Source organism: Pleurodeles waltl, chromosome 11, assembly GCF_031143425.1.
Source record: "Pleurodeles waltl isolate 20211129_DDA chromosome 11, aPleWal1.hap1.20221129, whole genome shotgun sequence".
NCBI classification, from domain to species: domain Eukaryota; kingdom Metazoa; phylum Chordata; class Amphibia; order Caudata; family Salamandridae; genus Pleurodeles; species Pleurodeles waltl.
Window position 1 is genome coordinate 388,426,672 of NC_090450.1, and position 24,312 is coordinate 388,450,983.

General features: G+C 50.6%; 1 protein-coding gene across 7 annotated transcripts in view; it reads left to right on the top strand.

The window, feature by feature from the left end:
* The window catches only part of ARHGEF4 (Rho guanine nucleotide exchange factor 4), a 1,288,638-nt gene that overhangs the window by 428,142 nt on the left and 836,184 nt on the right, over window positions 1-24,312 (top strand). The gene's annotated exons all lie outside the window — the stretch shown is intronic.

The following is a 24,312-nucleotide window of genomic DNA, read 5'->3' on the forward strand; positions in this document are numbered from 1 at the left end:
GGTGGTGTAGAGTTTTGACACATTCCCAGGTTTACAAAACCTGTTAAATCTTGGACTACGTCAAAATCCATGGGCATTGCGTGGTAACACCCTCACAACACCAATGGAAACGTCTCCCCGACCCAAAATAAGCAAATACAGCAATGTGCTGCATTGCCTTACTCCATATCTACAAGGCCATGTAAAGCCATGTAAAGTGGCTTTGCATGGCCTTGTAGATATGAATCAGTAGCCTGCGGTGCAAATGCCTCAAAAAAAGTAACTCATCACCGGCACAGGCCGCTTGTAAATCTGGGTCCTAGTCTATTGTGCATGTTTTCTTTCTAAATCCAGCTTGCAGCATGGAGAGTATATGGTTATCCTCTATCCACTCCTGGATTTTTTCAAGGACTAGATGACAAAACACCTTCTAAAAGGTGTTAGTTAGACTTAGTGGCCTGTAATTTGTGGGTGAATCTCTGTCCCCCTTTTTAGAAATAGGTAGTACCCCAGCTTCTTTCCAGGAGCTCGTGATTGGGGTTCCCTGGGCATTTTGCACTTGTGAATTCAAAAATCTACTTGGACCAATCGTCTTTATCAAATAGAAATACATCTCCCCATATACAGTCTTGGCCAGGCACTTTTCCATTTGCAATGGAGTTGAGAGGGACTTTTATGTCCCTCATGTTGAATGTCAAATACATTTCAACATTACTCAAACTTTTCCACTGTAGCTGGACATCAGACTAGAGAGCCTGGAAATTGTCAGACTAGAAACCAGCAAAGTACTTATACCATATGTGTTGCTGTATAAAGTTTTGAGGCTTGGGTACATCCAGTCTATCTGTGGCAGCAACAATAAGCCAAGCTTTCTGGTAGTTTTTATGTGAGCATGTTTGCAGTAAGTCAAACCATCACTTCCCAACCCATTCTCTTTTTGCTCTATGTTGTGCTTTTTAGTAGGCCTTCCTCATAGCAGCAATAATTGCCAGGGCCTTAGATCTAATAGCCAAATCTGTCTTCAGGCCTGTCTGCATTTCTTATTAAATTAACTGTTATATTTTTGAGTATTTTTCCCAGTGTATGGTCCGTTTGCTATAAAATATGACCTTACGTGGCCAAAAATCTAGAATGGATATATGAAGTTTGCTTTAAGTTACTGTTATTAGCAATTATATCCCTTAAATTAAATTTAAAGAGACAGGGTCTAAAACTTGTTGGCACACATTAAGTAATGCTGAACAGTAATCAGTGTGTCTTGGCTTTTAACTATCCTACTCCACTTGCTTATTGTTAACCAGCAGCATATCTTATTTTGTTGTTCTGTGACAGTGGAAATCAGTAGGAAAGATAGCCCATATTGATGACCTATAAAGGCATAGCTGATTATGATTCTTCTCAAGCATCTCTATTACTATCATGTCCCTAACTGTATCCCATAGTCGATCAAATATTATCTATGTTGCTCTTGCGGTTGGGTTTGTTGAATGTGAAAGTCCCCTTCTGACTGATTCTGTCCTACCGTTTGTTTCTTCAAAACTTTGGTCCAAATCAAGAGTGTTCAGTTGAAGAGCTATTTGGGTCCAATTTCTAACTTGGGATATATTGAGCTGGGGAACATCCCACCTCTCGTCTTCCTCCTCCACTAAAGTAACATCTTCACCATCCAGTGTCTCAACTCCTGAGCCAAAATAATGTATGATGGTTGATATCTACACTCCTAATGTCTTTCTAATATCTGAAGTGTTTCAGACTGTTTCCCCTTACCCCCTTGTGCATAGAGATAGCATATGCCAACATTAGTTGTACACTCAGAATATCAAGGGAGTCAACCGCCAATCTTTTTATTTTAAGGTCTACTGATACTCTAGTCCAACTTAAGAAACCTTCATAAAGATGGCCACAAGTATTAGCTTTTGCTGGAATTTAATAGTGAGCTTATCCAGCCCTATTACAGGTTCAGTGCACCATGTCTCCTGAAATATGCTGATAGCAAATTTCTCTACAAAATTATTCCAGTCTGACAGCTTTACTTTTGACTTCAAGCCTGCTGCATTCCAAGAGACTATTGATATTGTATCAGATCTACCATGTCTAGTTGTTACAGATACTATAAAGGGCTGGGTTGGGAGAACCAATGAATTGTTATGTATGGCCATGTCATTAGCAGGTAAAGCCCTAGTGTGTGCCCTTGATGGCCAAGAAGTCAGCAGTCCATTTCCTCCTCCACTATTTGCCATTTTCCCTAGCAGCCTTGTATTATCGAATTTGCGCAGTGACCCAGCCTGCAAAGTGTCCCTGTTTGAAAAGGTGCCCTGCGTTAGGTTATGAACAGTGTCCTTCGAGGCCTAATTGCTTTTGATGTCACTAGAAGATTTTATTAAAATTAGGGGACCCCCATCAGACTTCTTTTCATGCTGTTCTATTCCAATTTTGTCCACATCAATGAGTACTGAAAGAAGGTGTTGAACCATACCAGTTAAATCCTAAAGCATGACCTTAAGGCCTGTGATATCCACCCACAGCTCCTTCACTGAATCTAAGTCAGTGATAGGTGCAGAAGGTTCTGTTGACCTCTTTTGAATACCTTGTTTTAGAGTTAGCCTCAGAGACCCCTATGATTACTTCTAGGTCTTCTTGAGGGAGGAAGCGGTTGGAACTAACTATGCTGGGCTCTAACGGTGGCTGTGGTGTTGGATCTAAGAAAAGGGATCCCTTTTGGCTTATTTTTATTGCCTATGATGGATTCCACCACTTCAATCAGAAGATCTATTTCACAAATTGTGCAATTCCTAGATTTCTTTACTTCCTTGCTTTGTTTGGGGACCCCTTGAACTGGTTCTGCAGCATTGCGTTTCCCCAGTTTGAAACAGAGCAATTTAAATTTAAATTAAATTTAAATTTAAATTTAAATTTAAATTAAATTAAATTAAATTAAATTAAATTTAATTTAAATTAAATTAAATTAAATTTAATTTAATTTAATTTAATTTAATTTAATTTAATTTAATTTAATTTAATTTTAATTTAAATTCAATAATTTGCTCCAATAAATCACACATAAAACATAATGGCAATGCTAGAACCAAGAGAGAAATACCCAAAATAGAAATGCCAGTTAACGCTCTGTGTTGCTTCTCCAGGTCACAGTGCAACTAGATAGAAAGTCACTCTCAATTGTTGATAGTTAGCAAGCCCAACCTAGCACAGCAATCAGGCTTGCAGCTGGGACAAAGCCTTGTGCAGCAAAGTCCCAAGGCTAGTCGGTCCTGCTATCAGGCCCACCCTTTGCAGCAGTCCTCAGTCCTCCATACCATAATTATCATGACTCTGCAGGAATAAGGAGCCAAGCATCAATTGAGAGTCAATTCAGTCATTTATATTAGTGCCCGAAGGTTCAGAAACAGCTCAGTTGCAACCAGGGCAGTACAGCTAGGATGGTATTTGGTTCTGCCACCAGACCTCCTTTCCTACACTTCTAGACAACTTAAGGATTTAAAGCCGATTCCCAAGCTAAGACATAACAGTAGCTGATACAGCGCAACAAAGAGGGATGGCCCAGCCCAGCCTTCTCCTGACTCTGACAGGCTTGGATGGGCTCTTCCTTAGCCCAGCAGGTTTGTGGTATATGGTAGCTGTAGTTCCCCCCTCCACCCCCACCTCCCCACTGTGACCAAAAAACAAGAGAGTCTCTTCCTGCAGCACATTCCATGCAACGATAAACAAATAAGCGCTTTATAGAGCTGTTGCCCCTCCTTCTCCTCACCAACAACAGGGACTTATGGTAGCTGTAGTCCCCTGGGGCCCAAGCACAAGAGTGTCTCTTACTGCAATACTTCTTGTTTCTCAGTAATGGTATTCCATGAAATTATTTTTCTTTGAAATCACATACAACTGTCTAAAATATGGAAAAGACAAGGTGCTTTCAAACAGACCATTAGTTGTGAACCGGGGAAGATAAATATAGCTAAAATTTATTTCAAGTGAAGAATTATATTTTGGGTCCAGTTTTAAAAAGTCTGTATGTAAATATGAAATTGGAAACTGCTCACCATAACGTTTATAATGGTCATCCAACTCTGTGAAATAATTGCGTGACATAAAAAAAAATCAGAAACAATTGGCAAACTTTGCTAGTGTTTTTTCCGCCAGGAACACTGTCTAAAAAGTGAAAGGATAGCAAGGTCCATGCAATAGCCAGCATAGGACTGATTCAAAATGATTAGGTTAAAGAGATGGAGACTAAGGGCCTCATTCTCACCCTGGCGGTAATTACCGCCAGGGCGGAGGTCGGCGGTAGCACCGCCAACAGGCTGGCGGTGCTCCGCCGGGCATTCTGACCGCGGCGGTACAGCCGCGGCCAGAAGCGGAAAGCCGGCGGGCTACCGCCGACTTTCCGCTGCCCGTCTGAATCCTCCATGGCGGCGGAGCGCGCTCTGCCGCCATGGGGATTCAGACACCCCCTACCGCCATCCTGTTCATGGCGGCTCTCCCGCCATGAACAGGATGGCGGTAGGGGGTGCCGCGGGGCCCCTGAGGGCCCCTGCCGTGCCCATGCCAATGGCATGGGCACGGCAGGGGCCCCCGTAAGAGGGCCCCAAAAAGTATTTCAGTGTCTGCCCAGCAGACACTGAAATACGCGACGGGTGCAACTGCACCCGTCGCAACTTCCCACTCCGCCGGCTCAATTCTGAGCCGGCATCCTAGTGGGAAGGTTGATTTGCCCTGGGCTGGCGGGCGGCCTTTTGGCGGCCGCCCGCCAGCCCAGGGCAAATGTCAGAATCACCGCCGCGGTCTTTCGACCGCGGTGCGGTGTTCCGACGGCGGTACCTTGGCGGACGGCCTCCGCCGTCCGCCAAGGTCAGAATGACCGCCTAAGTGAAGAAGTTTTTGTTTTAATGTGAAACTACACTTTTTATCTCTAAAGGGAGAGGAAAATGTTTGGGTTTGGACCTTGCATGGAATAGTTAAAGACACTCGGGCCATCCTGTCTGCTCTTCTTTTGCCGGACACTGTATATGTCTAGTGAGAAGTGGTTATTATGAATGATGACATCTAACTAGAATGTAGAATCTTTGGACGAGTTTTATGAAATATTGTATTCTGCTGAGAAAACTAATGTGCTTTAACCAATACACGTTTTTATACATTATAAATTGGCTTGTAATAATGAAATAGCTGTCCCCAAGGGGCGTGCACGCAGACACACACACACACAATATCACACATTCTACTGAACTCATACTTATCCACACAAGTTACCAGAGTATGCACCTCACACAGTAAGGGGGCAGGTGAGAACAATAGATTAAGGCACCCACAAAAAAGGCGTGGTGTCATGGCCAGAGCTGCTGACTTGGAACTGGAGAGTTAGGTTTGAGTCTAAGTGTTGGCTCAACATCTGGTGACTCTGTGGAAATCACTTAATCTCCATGTGCTTACAAAAATTAATGTGTCATTGTTAGGAATGGGATCTCAAGTTGGCAGTCGGTTTGCTCCCTGTCCAAGTAGGGACCCTCACTCTATTCAGGATAAGGGATATGCCCACTCAGATAACCCCTGCTCACCCCCTTGGTAGCTTGGCATGAGCAGTCAGGCTTATCTCAGAAGCAATGTGTAAAGCATTTGCACATAACACACAGTAATACAGTGAAAACAAGGAGACCACACCAGTTTTAGAAAAATAGCTAATATTTATCTGTATAAAACAAGACCAAATACAATACAAATCCAACATGCAGTAATAAATATATGAATTCTGCAAAAGTTACTTAAAAAGACAGTTCCTTGAAGTTGATAGCTCCACCTGGGGCTATCACGGCGTAGTGATCAACAAATCCAACAGTTCAGGCCGGCCGCAGCACCACAGATCAGCAACGGTGTTGGGTAGACCCGCAAACAGTACCTTTGGAATTGCAAGACATTGTGATCCTCGCGGTGAGCTCCAGAGAGTGTCGTCGCTGGCGTCACGGTGTCGGTCCCAGAGTCAGTGCGGGAGTCCTCGGGCCCTTGAGGTCATGCATGTTGCAGATCGAACTCCGGGCTGATGAAGTCAGAAGCGCTAGCATGGATGATGTCAGGGCTGTGGTGCGAAGCGGGACAAAGCAACGTGCGGTGCCCACAGGTCACGGTGCAGGCAGCGGCTCGTGATGTGTCCAGCGGCGTCGGTGAGACCAGGGCTGCGGGGTGAAGCGGGGTGGGGCAGCCGGCAGTGTCACCAGGTCCCGGTGCAGGCAGCATCATTGTTGCTGAAGCGCTGTTGTTGGTAGGCCCAAGTAGGCGGTGCGTGACAGATGGTGCTTCGTGACCCTTACAAGCAGTGTCCTCAGGCCACGGTGTGGGCAGGTATGCCTGGTGACGACACTGGAGTCTATGGTACCGGTGTCGGTGGACCGGGGCTGCAGTGCAGCACGGGACAGTGCTTCATGCTTCTCACGAGCGGTGTCCGCAGGCCACAGTGCAGGCAGCAGCGCCGGTGTCAGCAGGAGTGGCAGTGATTTTCAGGCTGTGGTGTGAGCAGGCGATGCCGGAGTAGAGGGCCCGCAGGTCGCGGTGCGAGCAGTGGCTCGGTGAAGTCGTCTGATGGTGGCGTCTGTGAGACCAGGGTCGTGGTGCGAAGCGGGCAGTGTGGCTCCGTGTGGCGGTGGCAGGTGACGGTGCAGGCCAACAGCATTGTTGGTGGCGTCGCAGTGGTTTCTCCTCTTGAACAGCACAAAACAAAAAGTTCCCAGTGTTGCAGGTTGGGGAAACTGAAGTCTTTGGTGTCCCTGGGACTTCCAACTGGGGGCAAGCTCTATTCCAAACCCTTAGAGAACTTTCTCAAGCAGACTAGACAGCAACGTTCACCCTTTGCTCTCTTTTAAGGTAGAAGCAGCAACTGCAGGCCAATCTAGCAAAGCAACACAGCAAAGGGACAGTACTCCTCCTCCAGCTCTTCTCCTTGGCAGAGGTTCCTCTTAGTTCCAGAAAGATTTGAGAAGTCTGGGGTTTTAGGTCCAATACTTATACCCCTTTCTGCCTCTGAAGTTGCCAAACTTCAAAGAAAAGTCTCAAGTGTTTGTAAGATCCTTCCTTGTACAGGCCAGGCCCCGGACACACACCACGGGGGTTGGAGACTGCATTGTGTGAGGGCAGGCACAGTCCTTTCAGGTGTGAGTGACCACTCCTCCCTCCACTCTAGCTCAGATGGCTCATCAGGATATGCAGGCTACACCCCAGTTCCCTTTCTGTCACTGTTTAGAGGACAGGTGTAAACAGCCCAACTGTCAAACTGACGCGATGGGGAATCCACAAACCTGCAGAGTCACAGAATGGTTTAAGCAAGAAAATGCCTACTTTCTAAAAGTGGCATTTTCAAACTCACAATCCAGAAACCAACTTCACTAAAAGATGTATTTTTAAATTGTGAGTTCAGATACCCTAAACTCCATAATTCTATCCTCTCTCAAAGGGAATCTGCGCTTTGAAGTGACTTAAAGGCAGCCCCCATGTTAACCTATGAGAGGGATAGACCTTGCAACAATAAAACCTAAATTTGTCTGTATTTTACTGTTATGACATGTAAAACACACCAGTACATGTCCTGCCTTTTTAAATACACTGCACCCTGCCCATGGGACTATCTAGGGCCTACGTTAGGGGTACCTTACATGTACAAAAAGGGAAGGTTTAGCACTGTCAAGTGGGTACACTTGCCAGGTGGAATTGGCAGTTTAAAACTGCACACACAGACACTGCTGTGGCAGGTCTGAGCCATGTTTACAGTGCTACTAATGTGGGTGGCACAACCAGTGCTACACGCCCATTAGTAGCATTTGATTTACAGGCCCTGGGCACCTCTAGTGCACTGTACTAAGGACTTACCAGTAAATCAAATATGCCAATCATGGATAACCCAATCGCCAATACAATTTACATAGGGAGCACTTGCACTTTAGCACTGATCAGCAGTGGTAAAGTGCTCAGAGGCAATAAACCAGCAAAAACACAGTCCAGTATACCAAGGGTAGGTCGCTCCCCCTGCCGCTGCAGCTCCTCCAGGTTCCTGAGTTCCTGAGACCCACCCCACAGTAAGTACCCCCCACCTCCCAGCCCCTCGTTCTGCCCCGCGCTACTCACCCTCTCTCCTGCTCCTGCTTCTTTTCCTCTTTTCTTCTTCTCTGTTCTTCCTCCTCTCTCCTCGTCTGTATTCTTCTTCTGTACTCCTCTTCTCTCCTCTTCTCTTCTTCCTCATCTTCTGCTGTGGTCTTCTGCACTCTGTTTCTTCGTTTTTTGTATCTTCCTCCGTGTTCTTCTGTGTTCTTCTGTGTTCCTCTGTCTTCTTCTGTGTTCCTCTGTCTTCTTCTGTCTTCCTCTGTGTTCTTCTGTCTTCCTCTGTGTTCTTCTGTGTTCCTCTGTCTTCCTCTCTGTTCTTCTGTCTTCCTCGGTCTTCTTCTTTCTTCCTCTGTGTTCTTCTGTCTTCCTCTGTGTTCTTCTGTATTCTTCTCTGTTCTTCTGTCTTCCTCGGTGTTCTTCTGTATTCCTCTCTGTTCTTCTGTGTTTCTTCTGTTCTTCCGGTCTTCTGCTCTTCCGGTACTCAGTCCTTCCGGTCTTCTGCTCTTCTGTTCTTCTTTTCTTCTGTTCTTCTGTTCTTCTGTTCTTCTTGTCTTCTTGTCTTCTGCCTTCGGCTCTTCTGCCTCCTCCGTCCTCTTCTCCCCGCGCCTGCCCTCCTGCTCCTGCCTCATCCCCCTCCCCCACTCGCATCCCCCCCTCTATTTCACCTATCTAACCCGTTCACTTTCTACCTCCCTCACTCCTCCTATCTACCTATCTCTCCATCTCTCTATCCCACTATCCAACTCCCTCACTCTCCACCTCCTCCTATCTTCCTATCTCTCTATCTTTTTCCCTATCTATCGATTTCTCTATCTACCTTTTCTCTCTACCTATTTCTCTATCTCTCCCCCCCTCCCGCCACCCCCTCTATTACCTATCTTCCTATCCCCTCACTCTACCTCTCACCCTCACCCACCTCTACAACCCCCCCTCCCCTATCTTCACAACCCTACACCTATCTTTCTCCCTAATCTCCTAAACCTCCTAACACTCTCCCCCCTCCACCCTTAAACCCCCCTCCCCCAGCTCTTCTCACTCTACCTGTCCCCCCCTCCCTCGCGCTTTCCCGCCGCGACCTCCTGCACGCCCCGCCCCCCAGCTCCCATTCGCCCCCAGCTGACCCCTCCCCCCCCTTCCTACCTCATATGGCGGCCGCTGCGCGACAGTGGTAGCGACCCTTGACCCAAGGGTAGGTCGCTCCCCCTGCCGCTGCAGCTCCTCCAGGTTCCTGAGTTCCTGAGACCCACCCCACAGTAAGTACCCCCCACCTCCCAGCCCCTCGTTCTGCCCCGCGCTACTCACCTTCTCTCCTGCTCCTGCTTCTTTTCCTCTTTTCTTCTTCTCTGTTCTTCCTCCTCTCTCCTCGTCTGTATTCTTCTTCTGTACTCCTCTTCTCTCCTCTTCTCTTCTTCCTCATCTTCTGCTGTGGTCTTCTGCACTCTGTTTCTTCGTTTTTTGTATCTTCTTCCGTGTTCTTCTGTGTTCCTCTGTCTTCTTCTGTGTTCCTCTGTCTTCTTCTGTCTTCCTCTGTGTTCTTCTGTCTTCCTCTGTGTTCTTCTGTGTTCTTCTGTCTTCCTCTCTGTTCTTCTGTCTTCCTCTCTGTTCTTCTGTCTTCCTCGGTGTTCTTCTTTCTTCCTCTGTGTTCTTCTGTCTTCCTCTGTTTTCTTCTGTATTCTTCTCTGTTCTTCTGTCTTCCTCGGTGTTCTTCTGTATTCCTCTCTGTTCTTCTGTGTTTCTTCTGTTCTTCCGGTCTTCTGCTCTTCCGGTCCTCAGTCCTTCCGGTCTTCTGCTCTTCTGTTCTTCTTTTCTTCTGTTCTTCTGTTCTTCTGTTCTTCTTGTCTTCTTGTCTTCTGCCTTCGGCTCTTCTGCCTCCTCCGTCCTCTTCTCCCCACGCCTGCCCTCCTGCTCCTGCCTCATCCCCCTCCCCCACTCGCATCCCCCCCTCTATCTCCCCTATCTAACCCGTTCACTTTCTACCTCCCTCACTCCTCCTATCTACCTATCTCTCCATCTCTCTATCCCACTATCCAACTCCCTCACTCTCCACCTCCTCCTATCTTCCTATCTTTCTATCTTTTTCCCTATCTATCGATTTCTCTATCTACCTTTTCTCTCTACCTATTTCTCTATCTCTCCCCCCCTCCCGCCACCCCCTCTATTACCTATCTTCCTATCCCCTCACTCTACCTCTCACCCTCACCCACCTCTACAACCCCCCTCCCCTATCTTCACAACCCTACACCTATCTTTCTCCCTAATCTCCTAAACCTCCTAACACTCTCCCCCCTCCACCCTTAAACCCCCCTCCCCCAGCTCTTCTCACTCTACCTGTCCCCCCCCTCCCTCGCGCTTTCCCGCCGTGACCTCCTGCACGCCCCGCCCCCCAGCTCCCATTCGCCCCCAGCTGACCCCTCCCCCCCCTTCCTACCTCATATGGCGGCCGCTGCGCGACAGTGGTAGCGACCCTTGACCCAAGGGTAGGTCGCTCCCCCTGCCGCTGCAGCTCCTCCAGGTTCCTGAGTTCCTGAGACCCACCCCACAGTAAGTACCCCCCACCTCCCAGCCCCTCGTTCTGCCCCGCGCTACTCACCTTCTCTCCTGCTCCTGCTTCTTTTCCTCTTTTCTTCTTCTCTGTTCTTCCTCCTCTCTCCTCGTCTGTATTCTTCTTCTGTACTCCTCTTCTCTCCTCTTCTCTTCTTCCTCATCTTCTGCTGTGGTCTTCTGCACTCTGTTTCTTCGTTTTTTGTATCTTCCTCCGTGTTCTTCTGTGTTCTTCTGTGTTCCTCTGTCTTCTTCTGTGTTCCTCTGTCTTCTTCTGTCTTCCTCTGTGTTCTTCTGTCTTCCTCTGTGTTCTTCTGTGTTCTTCTGTCTTCCTCTCTGTTCTTCTGTCTTCCTCTCTGTTCTTCTGTCTTCCTCGGTGTTCTTCTTTCTTCCTCTGTGTTCTTCTGTCTTCCTCTGTTTTCTTCTGTATTCTTCTCTGTTCTTCTGTCTTCCTCGGTGTTCTTCTGTATTCCTCTCTGTTCTTCTGTGTTTCTTCTGTTCTTCCAGGCTTCTGCTCTTCCGGTCCTCAGTCCTTCCGGTCTTCTGCTCTTCTGTTCTTCTTTTCTTCTGTTCTTCTGTTCTTCTGTTCTTCTGTTCTTCTTGTCTTCTGCCTTCGGCTCTACTGCCTCCTCCGTCCTCTTCTCCCCGCGCCTGCCCTCCTGCTCCTGCCTCATCCCCCTCCCCCACTCGCATCCCCCCCTCTATCTCCCCTATCTAACCCGTTCACTTTCTACCTCCCTCACTCCTCCTATCTACCTATCTCTCCATCTCTCTATCCCACTATCCAACTCCCTCACTCTCCACCTCCTCCTATCTTCCTATCTCTCTATCTTTTTCCCTATCTATCGATTTCTCTATCTACCTTTTCTCTCTACCTATTTCTCTATCTCTCCCCCCTCCCGCCACCCCCTCTATTACCTATCTTCCTATCCCCTCACTCTACCTCTCACCCTCACCCACCTCTACAACCCCCCCTCCCCTATCTTCACAACCCTACACCTATCTTTCTCCCTAATCTCCTAAACCTCCTAACACTCTCCCCCCTCCACCCTTAAACCCCCCTCCCCCAGCTCTTCTCACTCTACCTGTCCCCCCCTCCCTCGCGCTTTCCCGCCGCGACTTCCTGCACGCCCCGCCCCCCAGCTCCCATTCGCCCCCAGCTGACCCCTCCCCCCCCTTCCTACCTCATATGGCGGCCGCTGCGCGACAGTGGTAGCGACCCTTGACCCAAGGGTAGGTCGCTCCCCCTGCCGCTGCAGCTCCTCCAGGTTCCTGAGTTCCTGAGACCCACCCCACAGTAAGTACCCCCCACCTCCCAGCCCCTCGTTCTGCCCCGCGCTACTCACCTTCTCTCCTGCTCCTGCTTCTTTTCCTCTTTTCTTCTTCTCTGTTCTTCCTCCTCTCTCCTCGTCTGTATTCTTCTTCTGTACTCCTCTTCTCTCCTCTTCTCTTCTTCCTCATCTTCTGCTGTGGTCTTCTGCACTCTGTTTCTTCGTTTTTTGTATCTTCCTCCGTGTTCTTCTGTGTTCCTCTGTCTTCTTCTGTGTTCCTCTGTCTTCTTCTGTCTTCCTCTGTGTTCTTCTGTCTTCCTCTGTGTTCTTCTGTGTTCTTCTGTCTTCCTCTCTGTTCTTCTGTCTTCCTCTCTGTTCTTCTGTCTTCCTCGGTGTTCTTCTTTCTCCCTCTGTGTTCTTCTGTCTTCCTCTGTTTTCTTCTGTATTCTTCTCTGTTCTTCTGTCTTCCTCGGTGTTCTTCTGTATTCCTCTCTGTTCTTCTGTGTTTCTTCTGTTCTTCCGGTCTTCTGCTCTTCCGGTCCTCAGTCCTTCCGGTCTTCTGCTCTTCTGTTCTTCTTTTCTTCTGTTCTTCTGTTCTTCTGTTCTTCTGTTCTTCTTGTCTTCTTGTCTTCTGCCTTCGGCTCTTCTGCCTCCTCCGTCCTCTTCTCCCCACGCCTGCCCTCCTGCTCCTGCCTCATCCCCCTCCCCCACTCGCATCCCCCCCTCTATCTCCCCTATCTAACCCGTTCACTTTCTACCTCCCTCACTCCTCCTATCTACCTATCTCTCCATCTCTCTATCCCACTATCCAACTCCCTCACTCTCCACCTCCTCCTATCTTCCTATCTTTCTATCTTTTTCCCTATCTATCGATTTCTCTATCTACCTTTTCTCTCTACCTATTTCTCTATCTCTCCCCCCCTCCCGCCACCCCCTCTATTACCTATCTTCCTATCCCCTCACTCTACCTCTCACCCTCACCCACCTCTACAACCCCCCTCCCCTATCTTCACAACCCTACACCTATCTTTCTCCCTAATCTCCTAAACCTCCTAACACTCTCCCCCCTCCACCCTTAAACCCCACTCCCCCAGCTCTTCTCACTCTACCTGTCCCCCCTCTCCCTCGCGCTTTCCCGCCGTGACCTCCTGCACGCCCCGCCCCCCAGCTCCCATTCGCCCCCAGCTGACCCCTCCCCCCCCTTCCTACCTCATATGGCGGCCGCTGCGCGACAGTGGTAGCGACCCTTGACCCAAGGGTAGGTCGCTCCCCCTGCCGCTGCAGCTCTTCCAGGTTCCTGAGTTCCTGAGACCCACCCCACAGTAAGTACCCCCCACCTCCCAGCCCCTCGTTCTGCCCCGCGCTACTCACCTTCTCTCCTGCTCCTGCTTCTTTTCCTCTTTTCTTCTTCTCTGTTCTTCCTCCTCTCTCCTCGTCTGTATTCTTCTTCTGTACTCCTCTTCTCTCCTCTTCTCTTCTTCCTCATCTTCTGCTGTGGTCTTCTGCACTCTGTTTCTTCGTTTTTTGTATCTTCCTCCGTGTTCTTCTGTGTTCTTCTGTGTTCCTCTGTCTTCTTCTGTGTTCCTCTGTCTTCTTCTGTCTTCCTCTGTGTTCTTCTGTCTTCTTCTGTGTTCTTCTGTGTTCTTCTGTCTTCCTCTCTGTTCTTCTGTCTTCCTCTCTGTTCTTCTGTCTTCCTCGGTGTTCTTCTTTCTTCCTCTGTGTTCTTCTGTCTTCCTCTGTTTTCTTCTGTATTCTTCTCTGTTCTTCTGTCTTCCTCGGTGTTCTTCTGTATTCCTCTCTGTTCTTCTGTGTTTCTTCTGTTCTTCCAGTCTTCTGCTCTTCCGGTCCTCAGTCCTTCCGGTCTTCTGCTCTTCTGTTCTTCTTTTCTTCTGTTCTTCTGTTCTTCTGTTCTTCTGTTCTTCTGTTCTTCTTGTCTTCTTGTCTTCTGCCTTCGGCTCTTCTGCCTCCTCCGTCCTCTTCTCCCCGCGCCTGCCCTCCTGCTCCTGCCTCATCCCCCTCCCCCACTCGCATCCCCCCCTCTATCTCCCCTATCTAACCCGTTCACTTTCTACCTCCCTCACTCCTCCTATCTACCTATCTCTCATCTCTCTATCCCACTATCCAACTCCCTCACTCTCCACCTCCTCCTATCTTCCTATCTCTCTATCTTTTTCCCTATCTATCGATTTCTCTATCTACCTTTTCTCTCTACCTATTTCTCTATCTCTCCCCCCTCCCGCCACCCCCTCTATTACCTATCTTCCTATCCCCTCACTCTACCTCTCACCCTCACCCACCTCTACAACCCCCCTCCCCTATCTTCACAACCCTACACCTATCTTTCTCCCTAATCTCCTAAACCTCCTAACACTCTCCCCCCTCCACCCTTAAACCCCCCTCCCCCAGCTCTTCTCACTCTACCTGTCCCCCCCTCCCTCGCGCTTTCCCGCCGCGACCTCCTGCACGCCCCGCCCCCCAGCTCCCATTCGCCCCCAGCTGACCCCTTCCTACCTCATATGGCGGCCGCTGCGCGACAGTGGTAGCGACCCTTGACCCAAGGGTAGGTCGCTCCCCCTGCCGCTGCAGCTCCTCCAGGTTCCTGAGTTCCTGAGACCCACCCCACAGTAAGTACCCCCCACCTCCCAGCCCCTCGTTCTGCCCCGCGCTACTCACCCTCTCTCCTGCTCCTGCTTCTTTTCCTCTTTTCTTCTTCTCTGTTCTTCCTCCTCTCTCCTCGTCTGTATTCTTCTTCTGTACTCCTCTTCTCTCCTCTTCTCTTCTTCCTCATCTTCTGCTGTGGTCTTCTGCACTCTGTTTCTTCGTTTTTTGTATCTTCCTCCGTGTTCTTCTGTGTTCTTCTGTGTTCCTCTGTCTTCTTCTGTGTTCCTCTGTCTTCTTCTGTCTTCCTCTGTGTTCTTCTGTCTTCCTCTGTGTTCTTCTGTGTTCCTCTGTCTTCCTCTCTGTTCTTCTGTCTTCCTCGGTCTTCTTCTTTCTTCCTCTGTGTTCTTCTGTCTTCCTCTGTGTTCTTCTGTATTCTTCTCTGTTCTTCTGTCTTCCTCGGTGTTCTTCTGTATTCCTCTCTGTTCTTCTGTGTTTCTTCTTTTCTTCCGGTCTTCTGCTCTTCCGGTCCTCAGTCCTTCCGGTCTTCTGCTCTTCTGTTCTTCTGTTCTTCTGTTCTTCTGTTCTTCTGTTCTTCTTGTCTTCTTGTCTTCTGCCTTCGGCTCTTCTGCCTCCTCCGTCCTCTTCTCCCCGCGCCTGCCCTCCTGCTCCTGCCTCATCCCCCTCCCCCACTCGCATCCCCCCCTCTATTTCACCTATCTAACCCGTTCACTTTCTACCTCCCTCACTCCTCCTATCTACCTATCTCTCCATCTCTCTATCCCACTATCCAACTCCCTCACTCTCCACCTCCTCCTATCTTCCTATCTCTCTATCTTTTTCCCTATCTATCGATTTCTCTATCTACCTTTTCTCTCTACCTATTTCTCTATCTCTCCCCCCCTCCCGCCACCCCCTCTATTACCTATCTTCCTATCCCCTCACTCTACCTCTCACCCTCACCCACCTCTACAACCCCCCCTCCCCTATCTTCACAACCCTACACCTATCTTTCTCCCTAATCTCCTAAACCTCCTAACACTCTCCCCCCTCCACCCTTAAACCCCCCTCCCCCAGCTCTTCTCACTCTACCTGTCCCCCCCTCCCTCGCGCTTTCCCGCCGCGACCTCCTGCACGCCCCGCCCCCCAGCTCCCATTCGCCCCCAGCTGACCCCTCCCCCCCCTTCCTACCTCATATGGCGGCCGCTGCGCGACAGTGGTAGCGACCCTTGACCCAAGGGTAGGTCGCTCCCCCTGCCGCTGCAGCTCCTCCAGGTTCCTGAGTTCCTGAGACCCACCCCACAGTAAGTACCCCCCACCTCCCAGCCCCTCGTTCTGCCCCGCGCTACTCACCTTCTCTCCTGCTCCTGCTTCTTTTCCTCTTTTCTTCTTCTCTGTTCTTCCTCCTCTCTCCTCGTCTGTATTCTTCTTCTGTACTCCTCTTCTCTCCTCTTCTCTTCTTCCTCATCTTCTGCTGTGGTCTTCTGCACTCTGTTTCTTTGTTTTTTGTATCTTCCTCCGTGTTCTTCTGTGTTCCTCTGTCTTCTTCTGTGTTCCTCTGTCTTCTTCTGTCTTCCTCTGTGTTCTTCTGTCTTCCTCTGTGTTCTTCTGTGTTCTTCTGTCTTCCTCTCTGTTCTTCTGTCTTCCTCTCTGTTCTTCTGTCTTCCTCGGTGTTCTTCTTTCTTCCTCTGTGTTCTTCTGTCTTCCTCTGTTTTCTTCTGTATTCTTCTCTGTTCTTCTGTCTTCCTCGGTGTTCTTCTGTATTCCTCTCTGTTCTTCTGTGTTTCTTCTGTTCTTCCGGTCTTCTGCTCTTCCGGTCCTCAGTCCTTCCGGTCTTCTGCTCTTCTGTTCTTCTTTTCTTCTGTTCTTCTGTTCTTCTGTTCTTCTTGTCTTCTGCCTTCGGCTCTTCTGCCTCCTCCGTCCTCTTCTCCTCACGCCTGCCCTCCTGCTCCTGCCTCATCCCCCTCCCCCACTCGCATCCCCCCCTCTATCTCCCCTATCTAACCCGTTCACTTTCTACCTCCCTCACTCCTCCTATCTACCTATCTCTCCATCTCTCTATCCCACTATCCAACTCCCTCACTCTCCACCTCCTCCTATCTTCCTATCTTTCTATCTTTTTCCCTATCTATCGATTTCTCTATCTACCTTTTCTCTCTACCTATTTCTCTATCTCTCCCCCCCTCCCGCCACCCCCTCTATTACCTATCTTCCTATCCCCTCACTCTACCTCTCACCCTTACCCACCTCTACAACCCCCCTCCCCTATCTTCACAACCCTACACCTATCTTTCTCCCTAATCTCCTAAACCTCCTAACACTCTCCCCCCTCCACCCTTAAACCCCCCTCCCCCAGCTCTTCTCACTCAACCTGTCACCCCCCTCCCTCGCACTTTCCCGCCGTGACCTCCTGCACGCCCCGCCCCCCAGCTCCCATTCGCCCCCAGCTGACCCCTCCCCCCCTTCCTACCTCATATGGCGGCCGCTGCGCGACAGTGGTAGCGACCCTTGACCCAAGGGTAGGTCGCTCCCCCTGCCGCTGCAGCTCCTCCAGGTTCCTGAGTTCCTGAGACCCACCCCACAGTAAGTACCCCCCACCTCCCAGCCCCTCGTTCTGCCCCGCGCTACTCACCTTCTCTCCTGCTCCTGCTTCTTTTCCTCTTTTCTTCTTCTCTGTTCTTCCTCCTCTCTCCTCGTCTGTATTCTTCTTCTGTACTCCTCTTCTCTCCTCTTCTCTTCTTCCTCATCTTCTGCTGTGGTATTCTGCACTCTGTTTCTTCGTTTTTTGTATCTTCCTCCGTGTTCTTCTGTGTTCTTCTGTGTTCCTCTGTCTTCTTCTGTGTTCCTCTGTCTTCTTCTGTCTTCCTCTGTGTTCTTCTGTCTTCCTCTGTGTTCTTCTGTCTTCCTCTGTGTTCTTCTGTGTTCTTCTGTCTTCCTCTCTGTTCTTCTGTCTTCCTCTCTGTTCTTCTGTCTTCCTCGGTGTTCTTCTTTCTTCCTCTGTGTTCTTCTGTCTTCCTCTGTTTTCTTCTGTATTCTTCTCTGTTCTTCTGTCTTCCTCGGTGTTCTTCTGTATTCCTCTCTGTTCTTCTGTGTTTCTTCTGTTCTTCCAGTCTTCTGCTCTTCCGGTCCTCAGTCCTTCCGGTCTTCTGCTCTTCTGTTCTTCTTTTCTTCTGTTCTTCTGTTCTTCTGTTCTTCTGTTCTTCTGTTCTTTTGTTCTTCTTGTCTTCTTGTCTTCTTGTCTTCTGCCTTCGGCTCTTCTGCCTCCTCCGTCCTCTTCTCCCCGCGCCTGCCCTCCTGCTCCTGCCTCATCCCCCTCCCCCACTCGCATCCCCCCCCTCTATCTCCCCTATCTAACCCGTTCACTTTCTACCTCCCTCACTCCTCCTATCTACCTATCTCTCCATCTCTCTATCCCACTATCCAACTCCCTCACTCTCCACCTCCTCCTATCTTCCTATCTCTCTATCTTTTTCCCTATCTATCGATTTCTCTATCTACCTTTTCTCTCTACCTATTTCTCTATCTCTCCCCCCTCCCGCCACCCCCTCTATTACCTATCTTCCTATCCCCTCACTCTACCTCTCACCCTCACCCACCTCTACAACCCCCCTCCCCTATCTTCACAACCCTACACCTATCTTTCTCCCTAATCTCCTAAACCTCCTAACACTCTCCCCCCTCCACCCTTAAACCCCCCTCCCCCAGCTCTTCTCACTCTACCTGTCCCCCCCCTCCCTCGCGCTTTCCCGCCGCGACCTCCTGCACGCCCCGCCCCCCAGCTCCCATTCGCCCCCAGCTGACCCCTCCCCCCTTCCTACCTCATATGGCGGCCGCTGCGCGACAGTGGTAGCGACCCTTGACCCAAGGGTAGGTCGCTCCCCCTGCCGCTGCAGCTCCTCCAGGTTCCTGAGTTCCTGAGACCCACCCCACAATAAGTACCCCCCACCTCCCAGCCCCTCGTTCTGCCCCGCGCTACTCACCTTCTCTCCTGCTCCTGCTTCTTTTCCTCTTTTCTTCTTCTCTGTTCTTCCTTCTCTCTCCTCGTCTGTATTCTTCTTCTGTACTCCTCTTCTCTCCTCTTCTCTTCTTCCTCATCTTCTGCTGTGGTCTTCTGCACTCTGTTTCTTCGTTTTTTGTATCTTCCTCCGTGTTCTTCTGTGTTCCTCTGTCTTCTTCTGTGTTCCTCTGTCTTCTTCTGTCTTCCTCTGTGTTCTTCTGTCTTCCTCTGTGTTCTTCTGTCTTGCTCTGTGTTCTTCTGTGTTCTTCTGTCTTCCTCTCTGTTCTTCTGTCTTCCTCTCTGTTCTTCTGTCTTCCTCGGTGTTCTTCTTTCTTCCTCTGTGTTCTTCTGTCTTCCTCTGTTTTCTTCTGTATTCTTCTCTGTTCTTCTGTCTTCCTCGGTGTTCTTCTGTATTCCTCTCTGTTCTTCTGTGTTTCTTCTGTTCTTCCGGTCTTCTGCTCTTCCGGTCCTCAGTCCTTCCGGTCTTCTGCTCTTCTGTTCTTCTTTTCTTCTGTTCTTCTGTTCTTCTGTTCTTCTTGTCTTCTTGTCTTCTGCCTTCGGCTCTTCTGCCTCCTCCGTCCTCTTCTCCCCGCGCCTGCCATCCTGCTCCTGCCTCATCCCCCTCCCCCACTCGCATCCCCCCCTCTATCTCCCCTATCTAACCCGTTCACTTTCTACCTCCCTCACTCCTCCTATCTACCTATCTCTCCATCTCTCTATCCCACTATCCAACTCCCTCACTCTCCACCTCCTCCTATCTTCCTATCTCTCTATCTTTTTCCCTATCTATCGATTTCTCTATCTACCTTTTCTCTCTACCTATTTCTCTATCTCTCCCCCCCTCCCGCCACCCCCTCTATTACCTATCTTCCTATCCCCTCACTCTACCTCTCACCCTCACCCACCTCTACAACCCCCCTCCCCTATCTTCACAACCCTCCACCTATCTTTCTCCCTAATCTCCTAAGCCTCCTAACACTCTCCCCCCTCCACCCTTAAACCCCCCTCCCCCAGCTCTTCTCACTCTACCTGTCCCCCCCCTCCCTCGCGCTTTCCCGCCGCGACCTCCTGCACGCCCCGCCCCCCAGCTCCCATTCGCCCCCAGCTGACCCCTCCCCCCTTCCTACCTCATATGGCGGCCGCTGCGCGTCCGCGCAGCGGGTGCGCCGCTGGCGCGCCAGAGGCAAGCCCGTCTGCGCCCGTCCGCGCCTGGCCCGCGCCCAGCACCACGACCCCTGGTCCCCAGCTCTCCCAAGCCCCGATGATCCGCTACGACCCCACCACCCTCCATGCCCTCAACCCAGGACGCTCCAACACCTGCTTCCAAGCTCACCCCAAACGCACCCATGGACCCTTCGCCTGCAACTCCTGCAAACGCATCTTCCACCACGCAACAACCACGACCACAAGCCCACGTGCCATCAACCACCTCAAGTGCATCCTAGTCAACGCTCGCTCCGTTCACAAACACGCCGTTGAACTCTGGGACCTCCTGGACTCCACAGCACCGGACATCGCCACCGCCATCCCCGAAGGCTACAAGATCTCCAGGAAAGACCGCACCAACCAAGTAGGAGGAGGTATCGCCATCGTCTTCAAAGACTCCATCAGCGTCACCACCTCCACTGAAGACTCCCCTCTCGCCGCTGAACACCTGCATTTTCAGATTCGCACCGACCCGAGGACCACCCCCAGAGGATCCCTCGTCTACCGTCCTCCTGGACCTCGCGCCCCTTTCAGCGACGCCATCGCCGACTTCATCTCCCCGCACGCCCTCGCCTCACCGGACTACATCCTCCTAGGCGACCTCAACTTCCATCTGGAACAAAACAACGACCCCAACACCACCACCCTGCTCGCCAACCTCGCCAACCTCGGCCTCAAACAACTGGTGAACACTGCCACCCACATCGCCGGACACACACTCGACCCTATCTTCTCCGCCAGCAAACACGTCTTCTTCAGCCACGCCTCCGCCCTTCATTGGACCGACCACAGCTGCGTCCACTTCACATTCCGACGCGAGACCCGCCACCTCCGCACTCAACCCATCCATCGCCGACAGTGGAACAAGATCCCTGAAGAGCAACTCTTCTCCGCACTCGCCGCCAACCAACCCACCCTCACCACCGACCCCAACGACGCAGCCCTCAACCTCACAAACTGGATCTCCAACTGCGCAGACAACCTTGCTCCCCTCAAACGCTCGCAGCGACAGAACAACACCAAGAAACCCCTCTGGTTCTCTGACACCCTCAAAGAATCAAAGAAAACTTGTCGCGCACTTGAGAAAGCCTGGCGCAAGGACCGCACCGCTGACAACATGACCGCCCTCAAGAACGCTACCCGCGAACACCACCACCTGATCCGCGCTGCCAAAAGGAATTTTTTCACCGACAGACTGGACAAAAACAGCCACAACAGCAGAGAACTCTTCAGCATCGTCAAGGAGTTCTCCAACCCTAGCGCCAACGCCAACGCCGTCACGCCCTCACAGGATCTGTGCGAATCCCTCGCCACTTTCTTCCATCGCAAGATCAGCGACCTCCACAACAGCTTCGGACACCAGACCCAACCAAACACCACAGAACCCACATCCCCGACCATCACCCTCAACAACTGGACCAACATCAGCACGGAAGAAACCAAATCCATCATGAACTCTATCCACTCCGGCGGGCCTTCGGACCCCTGCCCGCACTTCATCTTTAACAAAGCCGACAACATCATCGCCCCGCACCTCCAGACCGTCATCAACTCTTCTTTTTCTTCTGCTACCTTCCCGAATGCTGGAAACACGCCGAAGTCAACGCCCTACTAAAGAAACCTACGGCTGACCCGAGCGACCTGAAAAACTTCCGCCCCATCTCCCTTCTGCCTTTCCCAGCCAAAGTAATAGAGAAGACTGTCAACAAACAGCTGACCACCTTCCTGGAAGACAACAACCTGCTCGACCCCTCACAGACCGGATTCCGAACCAACCACAGCACTGAAACCGCCCTCATCTCAGTCACGGACGACATCAGAACCCTGATGGACAACGGTGAAACAGTCGTCCTCATTCTTCTCGACCTCTCGGCTACCTTTGACACCGTCTGTCACCGCACCCCAATCACCCGCCTCTGCTCCACCGGGATCCAAGACCAGGCCCTGGACTGGATCGCCTCCTTCCTCGCAAACCGCTCCCAAAGAGTCTACCTCCCTCCGTTTCGCTCAGAACCCACTGAGATCATCTGCGGCGTACCTCAAGGCTCATCACTCAGCCCGACACTCTTCAATGTCTACATGAGCCCCCTCGCCAACATCGTACGCAAGCATGACATCATCATCACCTCCTACGCCGACGACACCCAACTTATACTCTCCCTCACCAAGGACCCCGCCAGCGCCAAGACCAACCTACAAGAGGGTATGAAGGACGTCGCAGATTGGATGAGGCTCAGCCGCCTAAAGCTGAACTCTGAAAAAACGGAAGTCCTCATCCTCGGCAACACCCCGTCCGCCTGGGACGACTCCTGGTGGCCCACGGCCCTCGGCACCGCACCGACCCCCGCAGACCACGCCCGCAACCTCGGCTTCATCTTGGACCCTCTTCTCACCATGACCAAGCAAGTCAACACCGTGTCCTCCGCCTGCTTCCTCACCCTCCGCATGCTCCGCAAGATCTTCCGCTGGATCCCCGCCGACACCAGAAAAACCGTGACCCACGCCCTCGTCACGAGCCGCCTGGACTACGGCAACACCCTCTACGCTGGGACCACAGCCAAACTCCAAAATCGCCTACAACGCATTCAAAACGCCTCGGCCCGCCTCATCCTCGACGTACCCCGCAGCAGCCACATCTCCGCACACCTGAGACACCTGCATTGGCTCCCAGTCAGCAAAAGGATCACCTTCCGACTTCTCACCCACGCACACAAAGCCCTCCACGACAAGGGACCGGAATACCTCAACAGACGCCTCAACTTCTACGTCCCCACCCGCCCCCTCCGCTCCTCTGGCCTCGCACTCGCCGCCGTCCCTCGCATCCGACGCTCCACGGCGGGTGGGAGATCTTTCTCCTTCCTGGCGGCCAAGACCTGGAACTCCCTCCCCACCAGCCTCAGGACCACCCAGGACCACTCCGCTTTCCGGAGACTCCTAAAGACCTGGCTGTTCGAGCAGCGATAACCACCCCCTTTGTCCCTAGCGCCTTGAGAACCGCACGGGTGAGTAGCGCGCTTTATAAATGCTAATGATTTGATTTGATTTGATAAAAACAGGGGGTCAGAAGGCAAAAAGATAGGGGAGACATGCCAAAAGCTGACAGGTCTTACAGTCATTGTGTAATTTAATTGGTGCTCATGAAAAGTGCTTCAATACCTTTGGGTCGAGTTCATGCTCTGCAAAAGTGCAAAGGAAAACTAAATGTTAAAATGAGGCATACCACAAAAGGAAATGGCAAATCCATCTTTAGGTAAACTAAGGGCCATATTTATGACCCGGTTTGCGTCGCTATTGCCCCACTCAAGGTGGTGCAAGAGTGACACAAACCTTAAATCAGACTTTTGTAGCTGCGCAAACCCACTTTGCGTGGCTTTGAATTGCTTCAGTAATCTGGAGTAATGCAATACAGCGCAATCCGCAGTACTCTGCACCAAGGTGGTGTTCCATGGACGCTGCATAGGTGTCTCCACACACCTCCTATGTTTTTTTTGACGCATTTCCAGATTTATCAATATTGATAAATCTGGGAGTGCAACAAAAAGATATGCCTCCCCAGGAGATGCGTAACAAGGAGAAGTATCTTTATTCCTCCTTGTTTTTTCCTCTGCAGGAAGTTGCCCTTTCCTGCACAAAACAACACTTCCTACAGCACAGACACCTTTGCACCATGGTGCAAGAGTACCTGCATTGGCACTAGGCTGCAGAAACTGCGCCACACATGGGAAAAGGACAGGAAGGTGCCCTATGGGATAAATACGGCGCATTCCTGCCCTTTTCCTGTGATGCAGGGCATCGCAGCAAGGTAACTTGCTGTGCTATCCTGCGCCACAAAAGTCATAAATTTGCTCCTTAGATTCTAACAGACTTTATGCATTTTCAAATTAAATTTGACATGTGCATCAACAATACATGCATGACGAGTGGTAAATAAAAGTACAGGTGCAGGGGTGGCCTATTATTCATGGAGGGACATATTCATGACTTTTATGGCGCTGCCCTGCATCACAAGAAAAGGGCAGGCATAGGGGATATGATCGGGGCACCTGCCTGCACAAAAACAATCCTGAGAGGCTATATCTTCTTTCTATGTGTGCTGCATAATGCGATTTGCTCTACGTTCCATTACTCCAGATTGTTTAAACCTTTCAAAGCCAAAGTGGTTTTGCATGGTTCAAAAAATCTGACTTAACGTTTGCGTCACTCTTGCACCACATTGTGTGATGCAAGAGTGACTCAAACCAGTTCATAAATATGACCCGTAGTTCTGCTGATTGCAGTACTTAATAGTCCAGCAGCAGTCCCTGGACGAGCAATGGTTGGAGTTTTCCCAGGAATGTTCATGCCAGCGCTCTGCTTTCTTCGATGGCCTTTCAAGCAGAAGCTTAAAATATATGACAGACACTCCATGGCAGTGACGGTGGCTCTTGAACTAACCCCTTCCTCAGGAGATACAAGCAACAGAGGTGGAAATGAGTGGGTGACTATCCACTCTGGAATCTGTTTTTATACACAAGTTTTACAGAACTTATCACCACTTTTCCAGCCAGTCATATATAGGAACTACGAACTAGCATGTGATCCTCAAATTGTGTCTGTAACCCATTCTGATCCCAGGCATTGTGGCAT